The 18,675-nt window shown below is 39.0% G+C and overlaps 1 pseudogene; it reads right to left on the reverse strand.

Moving 5' to 3' along the window:
• Nucleotides 1–791: 791 nt before the first annotated feature.
• LOC124521485 (uncharacterized) lies at nt 792–898 on the reverse strand (annotated as a pseudogene).
• Nucleotides 899–18,675: the final 17,777 nt, after the last annotated feature.

Here is an 18,675-nt window from a genome sequence, read left to right on the forward strand (position 1 = left end):
TTAATTTCTCCTTCCATTTCTTAATCAAGTATTGTGCAGATTTGTTCAACTTTGTAAACATGGACATCACTTTTTTTTTTCTTTGAAAAAACACTTGTATCAGCTTGGTGGTGTTTTCAGGGAGGCATTTATCTGTACTCCCTGTAGGAACCCAGGAATGATTCTGCACGTTAAGACATGTGCTTTTTATTTCTTAGCAGGATGTTTTATCTCTGTATGTAAAGTAGAAACCAAAAGTTAGGGAAACAGATACTCTTTACACCATTAAGCCACACATTAATGTTTTTAAAGCATTGTGTTAAAAAAAAAAGTTCCTAAAACCAAGATGCTGTGATTTTTTTTAAGTTACAATATGTTTTTGGGGTTTCCCCCCGCCTTTTTAGTCTTGCAGTTAAAGGAAATGGAATTTAGTTGTATTAATCTTGCAGAATGTTGGCAGGACTGACTATCAAATTGGATGACTTCAGTTTATACCCCACTGTGTCAGTTCAAGCATCAAACACCTTACATCTGAGGCAGACTTCCTACATCATGGACAGATATCTGTGTGTCATTATACAAAACAGTTTGAGGGGGTTGAACTACATAGTAAAAAATAAAATAGTACTTAGTGTAAAATAACTTTATAAATTATCTTTTATACTTTAGGACATTAAGTTGTACAACTTCTGTACATATAAAAGCTTAGGAACATTCTGTTTAGCAGGAAGGCAACACATTCCTACACTTTTAATGTATATGTTTTGTTATAATGTCCACGTAAACATGCCCTCTGTTTGTGCCTTTTAATTAGTGTGTCTCAATAAACAAAATGTAGAGAAAAAATAGTTGCAACATTTTATTAAACCTGTAAGAACAGATACTACACTTGATCTAAGCCAAAAGGCCGAGAAGCAATAGTTGTGGCATTTAAAAGAGGTTGGTTAATGCAAACTCAAATCATTTCAAGGAAAAACCATGCTTTTTTTTTTTTACCTCTTTATTCGCATTTTTATATATCTATTTTTTCCCATAAAAAGTATCATAACAAAAAAAAGGATCATAACAAGAATATAGAAAGCAATGATTGCAATTATGACGAGGGCCAAATTTTGAATAAATATGCCTGAAAATAAATGAGTATCATAAAGGAAGATACAAGTTTATCTTTTTAAAAAAAGTTTATTTTGAGAGAGAGAGAGAGAGAGACAGAAAGAGAGAGAGAGAGGGAGACAGAATGATCAGGGGAAGGGCAAGAGAGAAGGAGAGAGAGAGAATCCCAAGCAGGCTCACTCTGTCAACGTGGAGCCCGATGTGGGGCTCAAACTCATGAACTGTAAGATCATGACCTGAGCTAAAACCAAGAGTCAGATGCTTAACTGACTGAGCCACCCAGGTACCTAAGATAATATAAATTATCTTAACAGCCTATCACCAATTATAGTTTCTTCAAAGGAAATTGAGTGTGTATGGCCATGGATATGCTCCACTCAGGTCTTCCAGGGAACCTACTGGGGGACACAGTTGGCTGAAAACCTTCACCTGCAGCTTCTATGAGAGCTGTGGCCACCCTCCCCCCCCCCCCCCCGGCTGCTCCCAGACAGTCAGTGCACATGATGGAGGTACTAATGAAGGCCCATCCTTATGAGAAACCACATTCCTTTATCAGGGGACTTGCTCAAAGAGTCTCCATCAGCCTGGTGGAGATTTTTTTTAGCTTGCCTTGTAGTCTGAGACTCCTCTACAACTCTCCTTCCTTCCCTTTACCCTTTTCCAGGTGCCAGACATGCATGACATTGTGAAGCCTCTCCCTCCTTACTCACCTTTCCCCTATCATTCACAGATATTTCCCCCAATGTGGCTCTTGAACATCTAACCTTGTCTTTGTGTCTACTTCTCAGGATCCAAATGGACAGAGTGCTTACCTTCTCATGTCACCCATGAAGGTCTTCCTGAGCCATAAAGATCCCATTTTCAATTTGTGCCAGTGTTTTTTATTTTATTAAAAAAAATGTTTATTTATTTATTTTGAGAGAGAGAGAAAGAGAGCATGCACGCACACACAAATGTGTGCAAGGGACAGGGGGCAGAAAGAGAGAGGAAAGAGAGAATCCCAAGCAGGCTCCAAGCTATCAATGCAGAGCCCAACGTGGGGCTCGATCCATGAACCATGAGATTATGACCTGAGCCAAAATCAAGAGTTGGACACTTAACCAACCAGCCACCCAAGCACCCCAATCTTTTTTTTTAAGTTTTTTATTTATTTATTTTGAGAGAGAGACAGTGTGAGTGGAGGAGGGGCAGAGGGAGAGATAGAATCCCAAGCAGGCTCTGCACTGTCAGCACAGAGCCTGATGCAGGGCTCGAACTCACGAACTGTGAGATCATGACCTGAGCTGAGATCAAGAGTTGGTCATTTATCCAGTCGAGTCACTGGGGTGCCCCAGGCACCCCAATCTTTTTTATTTTAAAATTCCCATCAGTGATCCAATGTAAATATTCATGTTGACCATTTACAGGTCAAAACAAAGTCATTCTTTTTGTCCCCAGCTTTACTGAAGTATAATCGAAAATATAATTGTATAAATTTAAGGTATATAATGTGATTTCATGTACATGTATATTGTAAAATTATTACCACAATAAAGTTAATTAACACATCCATAACCTCACATATTTGACTTTTGTATGTGTGTGTGGTGAGAACATTTAAGATCTTCTCTCTTAGCAAATCTCAAGTATTTAATACAGTATTGTTAACTATAGTCATGATGTCATACATGAGATTCCCAGAACTTATTCATCTTATAACTGTGAAAGTTTGTACCCTTTGACTGACATCGCCCCATTTCCCCCACTGCCCAGGCCCAGCAACCACCATTCTATTTTCTGTTTCTATGAGCTCAACGTTTCTAGGTGCTCAAAAAAGTGAGATCAGATGGCATTTATCTTTCTCTGTCTGACTTATTTTGCTTAGCATAATGCCCTCAAGATTAATCCATATTGCTGCAAGTGGTGGAACTTCATTTGCTTTTTATGGCTGAATAATATTCCATTCTGAATATACACTAAATTTTCTTTTCTTTGTTTAAAAATTTTTTATGTTTATTTATTTTTGAGAGGTGGGGAGAGGCAGAAGAGAGAGACCCGAAGCAGGCTCCAGGCTCTGAGCTGTCAGCGCAGAGCTCGACCCAGGGCTCAAACCCATGAACTGTGAGATCATGACCTGAGTTGAAGTCAGACGCTTAACAGGCTGAGCCACTCAGGCACCCCCTACACTAAATTTTCATTAGATAAAGTCACTACATAGAATACAGTACAATATGGAAATTGAATTATAAAATATCTAAACAATATATCAGAAAAAAGTTTTAATCACATGCAAGTATAGACTGTTATTAGCTTACAATATATTGTTGAGTTTTATTGATAGACTCAAAGAATTTTGCCATAATTGTGCTATTTTCTATGACCGTTTCCCAAATTTTCAAAATGGTCTGTGCTTATAGTGCTAGTTTGTTAGGGCCTGCCAGAAAAAAATACTAGACTTGGTGGCTTAAACACAGAAATATATTTCCTCACAATTCTGGAGGCTGGAAGTCTAAGATCAAGGTATTGGTAAGATTGGTTTCATCTGAGGCCTCTCTCCTTGGTTTGCAGATGGCCACCCTCTCCCTGCGTCTTCACCTGGTCCTTCCTCTGTGTGTGTCTGCATTTAAATTTCCCTTTCATATTAGATTAAGGTCTATCCTGATGACCCCATTTAACCTTAATTACCTCTTTAAATTCCCTATTGCAAAATATAGTCACATTTTGAGATACTGGAGCTTAGGACTTTAACACATGAATTTGGGGGACAAAATTCAACCCATAACACTCACATGGATAGGTAAAATACACTCATCCTGTGTGTTTCTCATTTACTCTCACTATTGATATGTAATGCTTTTGTTACCAGATGTGTGGATTTTCCACATATCAGGCAATTCTCTGATACCAGCCAGATGTCCTACAATTTAATTCAGTTCTGATAGCATCTACCTGGGGTAATCGGTCAATTTCTGCTCTTAACACAGTGGCAGCTACCCTGTCCCATTCCCAGCCCCATAGTAGCCAGATAGACATATGTTCCTGGAGCAGCTTACACACAGCTTGCAGGAGCTAGGAGGGAAAAAAGATATTCGATGCAAATAGCTACCAAAAGAGAGCAGGGGTGGCTGTATAAATACCAGACAAAATAGACTTTAAATCAAAAAAGTTTACAACAGTCAAGGAAGAATCCCATATATGAATTGAAATTCAACACAGCAGGAAGATATAACAATTATAAATGTTTACATACCCAATGACAGACCAGCAAAACACAAGAAGCAAAATCGGATAGAGTTGAATTTTTTAATTCAAGAAATTAACTGCCGAAAAATCGACAGTTCTACAATAATAGCTGGAGACTTCAACACCCTCTCACAATAATGGATGAAACAGCCAGATGAAAGATAAGTGAGGTAATAGAGGATTTAAACCACACAATAAACCAAGTAGATCTAACAGACATGTACAGAATGCTTCACCCAGTAACTACAGTGTGCACATTCTGCTCAGGTGCACACGGGACATTTTCCAGGAAAGACCATGTGTTAGGCCACACTTAAAAATCAAGAGATTTAAAAAGGTAAGTACCAGACAAAGTATCTTCTCCAACCACAGTGGGATGCAGTTAGAGACATCCATAACAGAAGGAAAACTCGAAAATTCACAAAATTATGGAAATTAAACAGCATGCTTTTAAACAATCAATGAATCAGCGAAAGATATCACAAGGGAAATTAGAAAATACTTAGAGATGACAATGAAAACATGCGGCTGCCTGGATGGCTCTGTCAGTTAAGTGTCTGACTCTTGATTTTGGCTCAGGTCATGGTCTCACAGGTTCGTGGGATGAAGCCCTGTGTCAGGCTGTGTGCTGGCTATGGGGATCCTGCTTGGGATTCTCTCCCTCTCTCTCTGCCCCTCCCCCCCCAATAAACATTTAAAAAAAAATGAGGGGCGACTGGGTGGTTCAGTCTGACTTCAGCCAGGTCACGATCTCGCGGTCCGTGAGTTCGAGCCCCGCGTCGGGCTCTGTGCTGACAGCTCAGAGTATGGATCCTGCTTCAGATTCTGTGTCTCCCTCTCTCTCTGCCCCTCCCCTGCTCGTGCTCTGTCTCTCTCTGTCTCTCAAACAATAAATCAGTGTTAAGAAAAAGAAAATGAAAACATGACATAACATCACTATGGGTCACATTGAAAATAGTGCTAAGGGGGAAATTTATAGCTATAAATACTTACATTAAAAGACAAGAAGGATCTGAAATCAACAACATAATTCACAACTTAAAGAAGTAGAGAAAGAAGAACACACTAAACCCAAAGCTAGTAGAAAGAATGAAATAATAAAAACTAGAGCAATAAATGAAATAGAAAATAGAAAAACAATGGAGAAAAATCAATGAAAAAAGTTCCTTCTCTTCCTGGTCAAGGAGGCCCTTTTTCCCATGAGAAATTAAAAAAAAAAAAATTTTTTTTTTTAAATTTTAGAGTGAGAGATAGCAAGAGCATGAATGGGGGAGAGGGAGTGAGGAAGAGAGAGAGCAAATCCTAAGCAGTGTGGAGCCTGACATGGGCTCAATCCACTACCCTGGGATCATAACCCCAGGGTGAGAGTTGGACACTCCAATTAAGAGTTGAACGCTCAGGGGTGCCTGAGTGGCTCAGTAGGTTAAGCGTCTGACTTCAGCTCAGGTCATAATCACGGTTTGTGAGTTCGAGCCCTGTGTTGGGCTCCGTGCTGACAGCTTGGAGCCTGCTTCCGATTCTGTCTCTCCCTCTGTCTCTCTCTCTGCCCCTGCTGCACTTGTGCTCTCTCCATCTCTAATAAATAAATAAAACTTAAAAAAAAAAAGAGTTGAATGCTCAAATAAAAAAAAGTAAAAAAAAAAAAAAAAGTTTGACGCTCAACCGAGCCACCCAGGCGCCCCTCTCATGAGAAATTTTATGACCTATTTTTTGGTAGAAAGAGTAGGTTCGAGAGCTCTTTCTGCCTCTGCTGTTTTTCAGATATCTTCAGCTCAAAATAATCAATATGCTAAAGCAGTATATTTTGGGCTGGCATGTTCTAAAGCACTTCACCTTATTTATTTTATGCAGATTTACTAAATGTTCTCCTTGGTTGCAGGCATCAAATAATACAAGTATTAAAGGGAACTTCAGAGATTATTTAGTCCCTTCTCATTTTATTGATGCAGAAACTAAAAACCCAGAGCAATTAATCAAATCATCCAAATTCATAAGTAGTTATTTTCTACAAACTATTTTTTATGGTTAATATTTATTTAGATTCATTCTCTTTTTAGCTTTATTGGAGTATAATTGACAGAAAGATATTGTATATATTTAAGGTATATAACTTGATGTTTTGATATCTGTACACTTTGTGAAATGATCACCACAATCAGGCTGGTTAACATGTCCATCACCCCGCATAGTTACCTTTCTCGTGTGTGTGGTGAGAAAAGTTAGGATTTACCTTCTTAGCAAATTTTGAAGTATACAATACAGCATTATTAACTATAGTCACTGTGCTGTATGTTAGATCCACAGACCTTACTCAGCTTGAATAACTATAAGTTTGTACTCTTTGATCAACATCTCCCCATTTTCTCCACTCCCTAACCCCTGTCAATCACCATTGTACTCTGTGTCTCTATGATTATGATTATTTAGATCATGAAATATTTGTCTTTCTATGTCTGGCTTATCTCACTTGCCATGGTGTTTTTCAGTTTCGTCCATGTTGTCACAAATGGCAGGATTTCCTCCTTTTTAAAAAGGTGAATAATATTCCTATACATTTCACATTTTCTTTATCCAATCACCCTTTGATGGATAATTAGGTTATTTCCATATCTTAACTATTAATTAATAATGCTGCAACGAACTGTAAATACTAATCTGAAGCAGAGTCGGAACCGGAACTTTGGGGTCCTGATTCCCAGTGCTATACCCGTCTTACTAGACCAAAAAAAAATGAAGAGGTGATTGAGAGAGAAGAGGTACCCTCACATATAAGGCCATTAGACTTTGGAAAATCCTCCGAAAATGCTAGGAAGGCTGGTAGGGCCCAGCTATTGTCATTTCTGAAAAATGTAGTTATGATAGCTGTTAGGGTTGTAAACCACTACTTTACAGAAGATTGTAAATGCTTTTATTACCAACTTTTAGAGGTAAGGACATTGCTTACGTCATAGGGTGGCCCCCTACTCCAGTATGACTGGTATTCTTGTAATGAGACCGCCGTGTAAAGAGACAGATGTGCATGTGGGGAGAACACCATGTGAACATGAGGGCAGAGATGTTGTGATGTGTCTACAAGCCAAGGAATGCCAGACTGCAGGCAAACCATAAGAAGCTAGGAGAGAGGAAAGAAGCAGATTCTTCCTCCCAGCCCTCAGAAATCCATTCCTGCCCTCCCGAGCGTGGACTTCAGCCTCCAGAACTGTGAGACAACGACTTTCTGTTAAGTCACCCAGTTTGTGGTACTTTGTTAAGGCAGCTGAAGCAAATTAATGCATTTCCTAAAATAGCAGATTGCTTTGCTGCTAAATCACTGTCTGATCCACCTAATCTTCCACTGCCCTAAGCCTTTTCCCCACTCCCCACTAAAATCATGCTTTCTCTACTGAATTTTACTTTCTTATAGCCCTGTCTTTGTCTCTTTGGGCTGCTCCAACAAAAATATCATGAACTAAGTGGTCTATTCACAGCAAACACTTATTGTTCACAGTTCTGGAGGCTAGAAAGTCCAAGATCATGGTGCTGGCATATTTGGTGTTTGATGAAGGCTTCTCATAGTAGCCTCAATGGCAGTTGACTTTCTGGGGTCTCTTTTACAAGGGCGCTAAGTCCAATCTTGAGGGCTTTGCTCTCATGACTTAATTAGCATCCAAAGGCCCCACCTCTTACAACCATCACCTGGGGCTTAGGATTTTAAAATATGAATGGGGGAGGGGGGGGGGACACAAGCATTCAAGCCATAACAGTCCCTTTCATTCCTTCTTTCTTTTCTACAAATCTGCATCTCGCCTATTAGAGTTCCACTTTCTCCTTAAATCCTTCACCATTGTACAAAGTTATTTTTACTCCTATGGAATTTTTCTAACCAACATCAATTATTTTGTTAGAATGTGAGCTTCATATGAATAGAGATTTAGAGTTGAACCCACAAATGGTGAGATCATGACCTGAGCCAAAATCAAGAGATGGCTGCTTAACCGACTGAGCCACCCAGGAGCCCCTGGTTTTTAATTTTTTTAACTTCTGGATATAGTAGGTGTTTCTTGGATTTTTTCCCCTCAATATTATTCTAAATTCTTAGAAGACAGGAATCCTGGCCTTATACCTTCCTCATATTCATGAATTCACAACTCGTGAATATGTACTTTAAATCAGGCTAGTCAGTGCCTGCCTTAATGGAATTTATAATCTAATGTGAGACAAAAACATTAAAGACATAATCTCTTATGTGATGACATAATTACATAATGCTGATAAATACTTTGTAGAAAGATAGAAAGCTAGAAGCAAGGATAATTAAGGTACCTAACCTCCCCTAGTGTTGGGATCAGGAAATGTCTGTTTAAGGACCTAAACACCGCCAGGGAGGAAGGGGTGGAAAGGAACACCAGGTGTGGAAGACAGGACTGAAACCTGAGGAAAGCGTTACCTCAGCTGAGAGAGAAAATTAGAATACATTTTGCAATCTTATTTTGAGTCAATTGTAAATAGACTCTTTAATTACACAAACGTAAAGCAAGTGCTTACGCTTTGTTTTTAGGAGAAACCTGAAAGGAAAATAGGAATGGAGATGTTTTGGACATTAAGTCTTAATCAATGCCATGTTTGGATTGTAAATAGTTGTACATGCTTTGTTGACCTTAAAGTTAGAACCTTTATTTTACCAGCAAAAATGGGTTTATTTGGGAATAGCAGAGGATTGAAATTTGGGGCAAACAAGCTACAGCAAAAACCATAGGCAAGTCCAACAAACAAAAGAGAGAAATGTTATTTTGTGGAGAAGAAGGAGGATGTTGGGAGGGGTGGTTCTGAATGAAAGTCCGTTGGAGAAAAGCAAGAGTTCAGGATGATGATGGTTTCTCATCCGGATGAGTGGCTGGGGTAGGTTGATTTCTATGTCGGAGATGCAAAGTACATCTTTTCCTGTTGGGGCCTATAACTGATGATTCTCTCCTGTTGACGGTTCCTCTGTTGGGGGTCTATAGCTAATTAATTGGCAATTCTTGAGTTAATTGATGTTGAGTGTCACAGCATGAGAGCTCCCCCTTCTGGCCTCCTGACTCTATTTTAGTGAGGTTTCCTTTTGTTAATTTTCACAGCTTGAATTATTACTACACTGGGACTCAGTTGCTTCTGTGGTGGGAAATGTTTCTTGGCTTTATTTATGCCTACGGTTCCTGCTACATACAGCAAAGGAGGCTTATCCTTGGGGAGGCAGATGTGGGATTATTTAAGAATTGCTTGCAGAGCTCCAGAGCTCTTGCATTAGTGCAAAGAACCCAGGGTCCTTACCTCTACTAGAAGAGAGTAATGAGGAATAGGACTGGGCTTGGAAAACCCAATCTATGCTGGATTGTTGATATCTTATACATGGCTGTAAGACCAAATAAGCTAAAACACGCTGATGCTTACTTTCAAAATGACTGCTCAAATAGCATAGTGGAAAATGGATTAGAAGGGGTAAAAGTGGATTCAGTCTAGATTATTCTGTATTTATGAACCCTCTTAGTTAATTTCTTCACATGCACTGGACAATTTTATTTTTCTTTAAACCTCTGAGATTATCACAATATCTGGCTTACAAATAGTATGTCCTCTATATTTACTTATTGAATGAATGGACTTTTTCATTAGGAGTTACTAAAAAAAGTCATTATATAGAGAATGGAGTAAGATATCCCCGGATCACCAGAATTTGGAAATAAGAACATCCATTGAGAATTAAAATAAGGTATACATTTATTATTTATACATTTATTGCTCATCACTTTTAATTTCTTTATTTCTTAAGGATTACTTATTTAAGAGGATGAATGCAACTATGCATAATGAGTCATTTGTAGCAAAAAAAAAAAAAAATCAGAAAAAACTGGCAAATGTGTTGTGGAAGAGATGTGGGAAACACCCATGAAAGTGACTAGAGTACATTTCCCAGAAGAACCACCAGAATATGACTAACCCAAAAGGAACCATGACCTCACTGATGATCAAAAAACCCATTTAAAGAAGATGAGAGTCCGGGTAGAATTGGGTCATGGATGAAAGAACCCTCGACACTAACTACAACTCTCCTGCTCTCATTTCTTTTGCTTGTGAATTTTGCCTTTCATCCCTTTGACAGAGTGAAGGAGGAGGTACTATATTTTGAAGATGTTCTGGCTACTAGGAAAATATATACAGCACCATATATATGGTATTAAGCACCATGATTCATAACTCAGTCTCCTCTGAATTTGATTATTATGAATCGGCCACAAAAGCTTGACTAAACCAAGTTTTAGATCTTAAACCCAAGGGCTATTTTAGCTATCTCAAGTGGAGATGATTACACTAAGGTAGTTGTGAGTCCCCATTTTTGATATTCTGTTTCACCGTCTCTAATCCCAGAGGAATTTTACGGGAAGAACCTGCCTCCTCAGGGTAGTTCATTCCTAGGCAATCTTGCAAAATCTCTGCTGTGGAGTCATTTGCATTTGGCTTTAGGAGTGCTGGGGAGATTGGGTCATGGTATTTTCCAGGTAGGAGTCACCAAGAAAATGCCCCCAACATACTTTTGTAAAGGGAGGTCAATAGGAGAGTTTGAGGCTGAGACTTTAGTCAACAGTGAAGAAGCTGATGTTTTCCTTACTTCATTCAACACAAACGTGTAGATGAACCATCTGTTTTTTAAGGTCTTTAGAAACAGAGCCATAGGCTGGGATTTTCGTGGTTCCAAAGAAAGAACATTTCCTACAGATTTAAGTTCATCAGATTCAGAACCATATCACCATCTTCCTGGGATGCTCAAACCAGAGTATTCTCAGATCTCTAATGTGTTTGTATGCTCTAAGTTAAGAAATACTGAATTGAAAGAGTAGATGGTCACTACTTACTCACAGAAGACTTATGAATCCCCCAGACTATGTCTGTGTCCCTGTGGTTCCAGGAACCCCATTCTGAGAGGAACCGGAGGGATGATTGTCTTCACCTGACTTACTCACGGACAAGGTTGGGTTAACGAGTTTTCTTTGCATTGATGTTGAGGTCCTGCCCAAAACACTGTTAGTCATTTTCTAGTGAAAGCAATACCTGGTAGCTTTAAAGTAAGTAAAACAAAAAAAGTTTTCATTTGTTAAAATAAAAAAGAATGGTGGAAATAATTGAAGCATAGAAATCACACTGGAATGTGCTTGGCATCATTACCTCATTTTAAGCTTTGCTCAACTAAACTCTGTTTTGATGACAAGAGTGGTTTTCCTCCAACTTCAGGGAGGAGACACCAGGAGGAGACAAATAAAGAGAAATGGGTGAAGCATTATAAATAACAGGAGTGTGTTATAACAGTCATCACAATAGTTGAAGAGATTTTATTTTTAAGAGGTCAGAGTACATTTGAAGCTACTAATTAGTCAGCAAATTATTTTCTTTTTAATTGTTGTCAGCTAGTTGCTTTCTGCTCAAAATGCAGAAGTGAACTTTAGCACTATATATTATAGGGCGGTGACAGCAAGCCATTAATTAAAGGCAACTCTCATGATTTGAAAACGTTTTTAACTTATGAACTTGCAGAATGAAAGACTCTAGGACTAATCCTGGGATAAATTTGACTGTTCTTCTTAACTGCTAATCTACTTATTTTTATTCTGCCCTAGAAAAGGGAAGGTATGCATCTAAATAATATTTAAAATACCAGTTTCTACTTATTACCACTTGTCCAAATCTATAATTTAGAACTGCATTTGGTCTTTGAAAATTTTTATCTGTAAGTTCTTAATTTTCCCTGAAATGTGAATATTTTAAGGACAAAAGACAGAAAATCAATCTCCATGACAAGTTTTCCAGTCATGAATGAATTTCAGTCCCTATGTCATCAGAGAACGGTAAATCATGAAATCATGCCTATACTCACCAAACCACCAAGACCTGTGTACATGCAACTATGTATGTGCACGTGTGTGTGCAGATATGGTATAATACTTCACCAGAGAGATGAGGATTTTACTTACTCTCAGGTAAGTTCAGATGGCTAGATGTAGTATTAGCATCTCATCAAATTGTTGCTATTATCCAGAAATTTTTAATATAAAGTCAATTTTTAAAATCTGTTAAAGAAAAATAAACAAAATCTTTTAAAGGTTTTACTGGTTATTATAATAATGTCATGATTCTTCCAAAATTGGGGAAATATTTTGGGAATATTGGTAAAAAAAAAAATGTTTTTGAGAGAGAGACAGAGAGAGTGTGAGAAGGAGAGGGGCAGAGAGGGAAAAAGACAGAGAATCCCAAACAGGCTCCTCAAGGTCAGTGTGCAGAGCCCAGTGCGCAGCTCAAACTCATGAAACCGTGAGATCATGACCTGAGCTGAAATCAAGAGTCAGATGCTTAGCCGAATGAACCACCCAGGTGCCCCTGGAATATTGGTAAATTATGTAAATGTGGATATTACTGGGTATAAATTGATTACAGCTGCCTGAGGAAGAAGATCTTCCCTAAGTGACCAGTTCCTTAATGGGAACTTTTGCCAAAATGTTTATTATCCCCCAATTTTATACTCCTTTGTCATCATCTCTCCCTAAATTTCTGGGGAAAGGAAGAAAGATGATGACAAAAGAGAATAAAATTGGAAGATAATAAAAATGTTGGCCAGATTCTAGAGTGGGGTCTTCTGTCTCTTGGGGACACAGGGCACTTGACCATCAAAGTCCTTCTCTAATCTTTTTCTTTTTTAATTAAAAAAATGTATTTTTAATGTTTATTTATTTTTGAGAGAGAGAGACACAGAGCCCAAGTTGGGGAGGGGCGGAGAGAGAGGGAGACACAGAATCCAAAGCAGGCTCCAGGCTCTGAACTGTCAGTGCTGAGCCTGATGCGGGGCTTGAACCCACAAACAGCAAGATCATGACCTGAGCCGAAGTCAACACTTAACCAGCTGAGCCACCCAGGTGACCCTCTCCTTCTCTAATCTTGAACAAAGATCTCTAATCTTTGAACAACAACAACAACAATAACAACAACAATTTAAGAGGGAAGGAAATAACAATTTAAGAGGGAAGGAAATAACAAAAGAAGGAAAGAAAAAGAAAATAAAAAGAAAGTTATTTCTTCATGATATCCAGCTCTTAGGAGTACTGAAACTCTAAAGCTTTGCTAGCAATGGGGTAATAAAATTCCCTGTGGAAGAAATTCTGACTAACTGGGCTAACTGAGGTTTATCTACTTTCAAATTCAAATACCTACTGGAAGAGGCTGGGTAGGTAATGAAAATGAAGAAATAGGCTGAGGTTAAGAAAAATTTTGCTAAGTCCCTAGGTACAAAGTACAAGTCATTGTTCTACTATAAGAAACACATCAATGGCATTCTATGACAAAAGACCATGAGAGGGATGAAGATGGAGAGGTTCTGCCCTATAGGAAGCATGCTCAGTGTTGCCTGATTATAGGAGTCTAGAAATTTTAATTTTAGTGTGAATATTTTAATACGTGGATTATCAATTCAAATTTTCTAAAAAAGCATTGAATGGGTCTTATAAAGGCGCTGTAATTTCTGATGGCTAATTTACATAAAATCAATGAATAAATGGCTTGGGAAAAGGGGAGCTTGGACTTTTTAGGCAGAGACTTCCCTTCTCCCTATGTACATACTCCTTGAAGCTACATTCTTGCCCTTTTGGGACATTCTGTTCAATTTAGCAAACGTTCATTGAGTATATCACTATATCATAACAGTTTTCCATGGCATGAAAAATTTTAACTACTAGTTGTTGCTCCTACATTTGGAGACTAAACATAGTAGGTTCAGCTATCAGGTCCTATGATAGTGGTTCCCAATCAGATTGTAGATTATAATCTGTGGGGCCACATTCTAGATCCAAGAGTTAGTTTCTTAGCCCACCCACAAAAGAAAAAGTTGAGGGGCACCTGGGTGGCTCAGTCAGCTAAGTGTCCAGCTCTTGATTTTGGCTCAGATCATGATCTCACAGTTCATGGGATGAAGCCCCACATCAGGCTCTGGGCTAACAGGGCAGATGCTGCTTGGGATTCTCTCTCTCCCTCTCTCCCTCTGCCCCTCTCTCTCATATGTGCTCTCCCTCTCTCTCAAAATAAATAAATAAACATTTAAAAAAGAAAAAAGAAAAGAAGCTGAGTATGTCAAAATCATCCTTGAAGAGTTCACTAGAAATTCTCCATCATGGAAACTGAGAGACTACCTCTTACCATGTCAGTTTTCCTTCCAATATTGGAATAGATTCATTGTTCCTTGGACTGAGCACAGATGAAGTAATTGCTTGGCTTTTAGGGCTAAGCAGTTTGAAGAATGTGCATTCTAGTTTTTAACACTAGAATCATACCCAGCAAGGGAAATGTTCACACTTTGAGAGACCCTCATCCCCCATCCGGGAACTGACACCTTGAGAAGGAAAAGATTTATGCTCCCTATCTCAAAATGCTACCTGAGTGGAATGGCCATTATTTCATTTTTTTCTCTTTTCATTTTTTAGTCATATAATTTAATTCACATAAATAAAAATGAGGCATGAGGTATTAGGCAACTCTGCCATAAATAATGTACCTCCATGCACTATTATTTTTTTTTGTTGGACAAATACTTGTGTATACTTCAGTAGTTTGCAAAGCATAGCCCAGGGACTCCTGGAGGTCCTTGAGAGGCTGTCAGGGGTACATGAAGTCACAACTATTTTTATGGTAATAGTAAGGCATTAGTTTTCCTTTTTCCCCTTATTTTCACATAAGTGTGATTGATGGTATTTAAATTTTTTTTTTTAATTTGAGTAGAGTTGACTCACAATGTTACATTAATTTCAGGTGTATAACATAGTGATTTGACAAGTCTATACATTATGCTGTGGCTCACCACAAGTGTAACTATCATCTGTCACCACACAAGGCTATTACAATATCATTGACTATATTCCTATGCCATGCCTTTTATTCCCACGACTTACTCATTCAGAATCTTAAGGATGAGTTTCTGGAGTAGTTTTTCTAATCTGATTAGATTTAAATGCACCAATGCCTCTATTTTCAGGGATAAAGAGGACACTGGTGGTCCACCTCAAGATATGGTAGGAGACATGCAAAATATGGCCATGGGATATTCCTAATCAATATTAATAGAAGGCAAGATTTTGGGTGACCCTATATTTACTATTTTCGATCATTTTAGTTAAACTAAGGAATATTATGAGGTTGGTATTTGTTCCTAACTATACTTGAGTAGTAGGGAAAGAAAAGGGTGAGCTTAGGGTTTCAAATTCTTGGGTGGCACTCCAAATAGATGACCTGACAGCTTCTTCTGTATGTGCCCTGAAAGGAACCCTAACCTTCTGACCCATGGGCCAATATGTCTGAAAAGCAAACCTAGAGCCTCATTCTGTGAGTGACTGAATTGCAACATGAAAGCTATGGCAATGATTGGGAACAAAGAGGGTCCTGAAAACTGACAAGTGGATATATGGGCATATTTGACAAAGCTAGGAGACATTGAGCCCTTAAATTCTGCTGAGTCATCTTTGCCAGAGGAAGCAGTTTTCTACCTCTGCCCAAAGAACTCAGCCCTCCTTTGCCTGAAGGACCTGTAATGGCCTCCCCTGAGGTACTTGCCTTGAAAGACAATGATGACTCTCCATCACTCTTGGCTTCTAGACCTGTAACTACACTCAAGTCTTAGCAGCCCTGAAAGGTAAAGTACAAAGTATACGCCATGAGGAAATGTGCTGTACTCCAAAAGAACTTCATGAGTTTTAAAACTTAGATAGGCAGAAATCTGTGGACGATGTGTGGGAATGGCTATTAAGGGTGTAAGAGTATGGCGGAAGGAATATAAATATAAGGAATTTATATTTATATAAGGAATATAAGGAAGGAATATAAGAGTATGGATCAGGTGAAATCTATTGAAATGAGCCCGCTAAGCAGAAATTACAGATTTGGTGTTTCAGCTCAAGGGGTCAGAAAGGACTCTAACAGTATGATTGGTGGCTTGAAACATGAATCCAAAGATGGTCTCCATGAAAGAAGTTGAAAAGGCAGAACTACCTTGGTATAGTATGAGGAAAGTATCCAAAGGCTTAGGGAGATTGGAATGTTAGAGCAGATTTGTCATGTAAGGTCACTCATCTTAGGAAGATCCAAAGATGTACCCCTCACTTCAACTGGGAGAAATAAATTTGTGAAAGGGGTCCCCAGCATTCTCAAAGAGGTTGGTGGTTGCTTTTCTCTGTAGGTTAGAATTTACAGTGGGAACTGGGGTCCGTAAGTGTAATGGGGATCATGGGACACTAGGAACACAGGGGCCAAGTGGCTGCTCTTAATTGCCACAGATGGTATGATGACTATAGTGGGAGCAAAATCAGAGTAGTTATCAGAATAGTTTGAATCTAGTAAACCTCTGGTGTTGACCAGTTGACCAAAAAAAAAAAAAACAAAACAAAAAAACAAAACAAAAAAAAACCCCCAAAAACCAGATGGGCTTTCTACTGGATTCTCACTTGTATTCTGTAGAAGTGGAAGATGTTCTAGGTTTAGTCAATAGAAGTCTACTTTGAGTCACAGAGAGATAATCTTAGTCCCTCAATGAATTCCTCAATTTGAGCCAGATTACAGACCCTGAATCACTTCAAAGAAGGGGAGACTGAGTCCCCTTAAAGACTGACAAGTGTTAAACTGTTCATCTGTCTTCCCCCAAAAGACCTATGGCCATTTATCAGGGTGATTGTCCATTGAAAAAAAGGGAAGTAATCAGACTCCCAGGGAATACTGGAGGCTGTTTCTGAATTGACACTAACTCCTGGAGACCTAGAACATCACTTTGGTTTATCAGTGAAAGTAGGAGTTTATGGAGGTCAGGTGAATGATGGAGTTTTAGGGCAGGTCCATCAAACAGTGAGCCCAATAAGTCCTCAAATCCATCCTGTGGCTATTTCCCCAGTTTTGAAATGCATAATTGCAATAGAATACTCAGCAACTGGTGGGATCCGCATGTTGGATCCCTAACCTATGAAGTGAGGGATTTGGATGAGAGATCAGAAGAGGGGTGTGGGGTGGGAGTTGGACAGGGATATTGGTGGGGGGCACAGGGAGGGGGAACTGTGATGTGATCAAAGACCCAGAGAAGAAGCAACCCTGCAGACACCAGAGGAAGATGAGAAAGTTTTGTTAGAACATAATGGGAGTTAGAGTTAGAGTGCTTCAAGAACTAGCCAAAGATATTTGAACTTTGTGACCATTAGGGTCACACTGCTGGCATTGACTAACAGTGTGGCATGAAGTCAAATTCTGTGCAGGTGGAGGAGTGGATAACAGAGGGTAGGGAGTAATACAGAAGAAGGAAAAGATCCCTGACAGGAAACAGTTTACAGTGGGACAATAAAGCAAATACATGAATCAAGGCAGGAGATGATGAAGGCCCAAGAAAGGTGTGAAATCTGAGAAAAGAGAAGTCTCATACTAAGACTGGAGATGAGAAACACGAAACTTGTTTGTTTAATAAAATGCTTCAGCAATCTGCTTCATCCCCAGATTTCTCTGTTCTACCCTACCTCTTATATTAAATCAATGTTCATCATTTGGCTTCAACTATGGCATCTTATTTGCTGTAGGCATCTATTCATGAGAGTATTGACAATTGGTCAAAGTTTTTAGCATAAACTCCTCTGTTCACATTATCCATTTGCTGTCAAAGCAAGGGTATAAAGAAGATGCAAAATCACAAAAGGAGTTCTTAGATAAGGGCCAGCTCTTCAGAATCAATTCTTTTTTTTCTTTAATGTATATGTATTTTTAAATTTTATTTGAGAGAGAGAGAGAGAGAGAGAGAGAGAGAGAGAGAGAGAGAGCTGACCCTGGGATCATGACCAGAGCTGAAGTCAAGAGTTGGATGCTCAACCGACTGAGCCACACAGGTGCCCCAGAATCAATTCTTTTTTGTGTTGGATCCCAAAGACCTACCTGAACCCTTGCAATCTTTTATTATCTGTCAAATGTGAAACTCATCCTTTGTCCATACTCTAAGGGCTTGCCACTCAAGTGTGGTCTGAGGCCAACAACATTAGCATCACCTAGGAACACACTGAAATGCAGCATCTCAGGCCCCATCCCAACCCGACTGACTAAGAACCTACATTTTAACAAGAGCCCCAGGGATTTCTACCCACATTAACAGGTGAGAAAATCTGAATGAGATGGTAATCCCTTTTCTTCATCCACCAGCACAATTTCATTTGGCCTCCGTTGTTGACAAGGGGTCAAGCATGGACACGACAGTGATTTTTGTCAAAGAATCTAATATTTTAGAACTGGGAAGGCTCTTAGAAATTATGTAAAGGAAACCATGTGATTTACCATTCAAGCCAGGATATTTTTGAG

The sequence above is a fragment of the Lynx rufus genome, unplaced genomic scaffold, assembly GCF_022079265.1.
Source record: "Lynx rufus isolate CCGP_SWC_20201006 ecotype Redwood Valley unplaced genomic scaffold, mLynRuf1.p SCAF_3, whole genome shotgun sequence".
Lineage (NCBI taxonomy): Eukaryota > Metazoa > Chordata > Mammalia > Carnivora > Felidae > Lynx > Lynx rufus.